This window comes from Triticum dicoccoides, chromosome 7A, assembly GCF_002162155.2.
Source record: "Triticum dicoccoides isolate Atlit2015 ecotype Zavitan chromosome 7A, WEW_v2.0, whole genome shotgun sequence".
Taxonomy (NCBI): Eukaryota; Viridiplantae; Streptophyta; class Magnoliopsida; order Poales; family Poaceae; genus Triticum; species Triticum dicoccoides.
This window is the reverse complement of record NC_041392.1, coordinates 506,282,041-506,285,065: the sequence shown is the minus strand read 5'-3', so window position 1 is coordinate 506,285,065 and position 3,025 is coordinate 506,282,041. Positions and strand designations below refer to the sequence as shown.

The 3,025-nt window shown below is 44.9% G+C and overlaps 1 long non-coding RNA gene across 2 annotated transcripts in view; it reads left to right on the top strand.

Annotated features, from left to right (window-relative positions):
• Window positions 1-1,077, top strand: part of LOC119329632 — a 7,084-nt gene extending 6,007 nt beyond the window's left edge. For both annotated transcript variants that reach the window (XR_005159631.1, XR_005159630.1), the window contains 2 exons: window positions 183-285; window positions 782-1,077. This is a non-coding gene — a long non-coding RNA (uncharacterized LOC119329632). The remainder of the gene's footprint in view (window positions 1-182; window positions 286-781) is intronic.
• Window positions 1,078-3,025: the final 1,948 nt, after the last annotated feature.

The following is a 3,025-nucleotide window of genomic DNA, read 5'->3' as shown; positions in this document are numbered from 1 at the left end:
GGGGGATGTACTTCTGAGTCAACAGTCAAAAGGGCAACAAGTTGGCAAGTTCCTTTTCCAAAAAAAAAACCAAGTTGGTTGAGACATGCGTTTGCATTGCCATATGATGCTCTTTATATATCTCTACTAAGTGCTTTTGAATATACAGTACTGATTTATTGATTCACTATTGATCTTGGCAGGTTAGGGACTCAGAAGTCAGTACTGGCAGATTGAAAGTTGTTTTCATGCCACGTGTTTCTCGATTATATTAGTCAAAGAAGTCAGTACTGGCAGATTGAAAAGGTATGGCGAACAATTCTCAGGCAGAACCTATCTTTAGGATTTACCATTTAAATATCAGTAGAGTAGACTGCAATCTTTTTGCCTGGGTGTTTACCAGTAACAGAGTAACAGACAAAATGGCACCGTCTTTATTCTGCACCTCACGAGAACTTTCCAACATTTGTAGGAGCACTGTGCGCAAATGTGCTACTCACAGACGGTTGCATGGTGCTAACCATATTAAGTTCCAGTTGTAAATAATTTGATTGTGGCGAACTTTACCAAACTAGCTTAATTTACTATGATGCAAAACCACTTGTTTATATGAGTGGTCACTTTCTGTTTCAGTTGTGGTGGTTGGTTTGGCTGCCAAGCTTCACTGATCTTGGCAAGTTTGAATTGCCGTCTTGTAGTGATACTTTATAGAATAGATACACGTCTTTTGCACATTCTAGAAACAAAGATACCGACTTCTAATTTTAATTTTATGTGATGTTGATACTTGATACGAGCACAGTTTGTCGCACATGCCTTATTGGATTATATCGAGGAAGGTGCCGTGATGGTACACAAGTTGATCGCTCCATTGAGGAAGGTGCCATGATGGTACACAAGTTGATCGCTCCATCTAGCCACTTGGACTATAGTAGTAAGTTTCTGGCTTCAACTGCTCAATGGATGACGCTCATGCCACCCTCCATGGGATGATGCACATTATATATGCACACATTTGGTGCCTAGCATTCTTGACTTGTGCCTCATCAAGCCAACTGCTCCTGATTCCTGAAGCGGTAAAAAGAGCGAGCTTTGAGATTGGCAGCAATGGCGACGAAACCACTAGTTGGCTCTCCGCTCTCGGCCTCTCCTGCTGCTCAAAGCACCCCTGACCCTGGCCTTCCAACCGGTGTTGCTGCTCAAGGCACCCCCACCCCTGGCCCTTCCAGTGGTGGTGGTGGTACCGGTGCTGCTGCTCCAGTCCCCGACGGTGGCCCTAAAAGTGGCAGCGGTGAGTGCATATGTTTTTGCTTTCTTACTCAATTTTTCAACATTTGGTCTTTGTCATCCACAGCTGATTTTTTTACACCGAATTAACGGCACTATATTGAACAGCTATACTGTTGAACTAATTGTTGGTGGAGCTGTTTGAATGTCACGTCCTCATGGACACCTTAGGCAAACCAACTAAAAAGAGCTTTTATTCGCTAGTCAAGCTGGCTTGCCTGTTGGGTTACAGTTTGAGAGGAAACGCTAACAAGTACAGGATGCAACCAGTTAATTAAAGTTAATGCTATTCTTATGCGATCATCTTAGTTAAGTGAAGCTTTTATCATACGATTAGTAGTGAAGTTAACAGTTGTTTATTGGATGCTTGTGACTGCAGGGAATCCAATTGGGTCACCTCCCGTGTTTCACGGATAAGTTCTTGTTCTGCTTCACATCTCCGACCTTGTCTTGTGCAAGTTTCAAACTGTAATATGTTTGTTCCCAGTTCGGTCAAGGGTTCGACCGCCCTCTTGTTCGTTAAGCATGGAGTTTGAATGTTTGATAACCACAACCTTGGTTCTTATAACTGATGTTGTTTTAAGTATGGATATATGGCTTGAATACGCACATCTGATCAATAGTATCTATGGGTCTAAAGCAGTGTAATTCAGATGCCATCGATCTGTGACATTATTCTAGTTGTATGTCGAGGTTAAACATGAGATGCGTGTGGCAAGGTCAAACACAGATATATGTTGAGGTGAAATGAAGACCTATGTGTTGCAGTGTGGAGTGCATATTCTTTCTTTTCCCTTTTCTCTCGGCTTGGGAGCTATTTACATGAAGACGGGAGAAGGAGTGGAGTATTACAACTTTGTGCCGCATCGCGTGGGTTCTGTGAAATTGGCAAACCATACAATTTTTCTTGAACTGGAACACCTTGCATTCCAAAATCACCTGGGATCGACCAAATCGGCGATCACGACATCGGTTACATCACTCGGGAGGTTAACCAACCACACATGTTGGACACCATAAACACCACGCCTACCAGGAGCTGCTAGCACATGTGCTGGCATGTTACAGACTATAGGACAGCAGGTTACATTCCAATCAATGAAAGCAAGCTGCAAGAGGAATTTGATTTCCCGAAACATAGCACCCACAGATGAACGGTCCAACATCTCGGTCATGATTGCTTGCTGGAGCCCCAGGCAGTCCATCTCGAACGTGACCCGGCCCATTCGGCATGGAGGGCCTCACTCATATTGTCCAGCCTGCCCGCTGCTGCAAAGAGGACGTCGCCAGTATGGTCACGTGCAACACATCCCCATCCCGCTGCCTGGGTCGCGGGATCAAAAGCTCCGTCGATGTTTATTTTGACAGTGTCAACAGTAGGCTTTGTCCACCTCTGCTCCTTCTCTGTACTCGCAGTTTCCGGCTTTGCGTAGAATTGCTCCCACTCCGTGATGTGTTTGGTCGGCATGAACTGCTGTGTCGTTGCTCTAGCTTGCTCGTTGTTACCCTTGTCCTTTCGGTCCACCACAGCCAAAGGAGGCAGATAGTTCTGAGTTTTACATCCTCTGGCACAATTTAGAAGTTACACTCCCTCCTGATGTGGACCGGCCCATTCATTCTTTTTTCTGTGTATTTTACAAACGACGCACACACACACCCGCGGTAGGCCGACCCATTCATTTTTTTTCTATTTTTAAAACCGGCTCTGTGTCGTTGCTCTAGCTTGCTCGTTGTTACCCTTGTCCTTTCGGTCCCCACC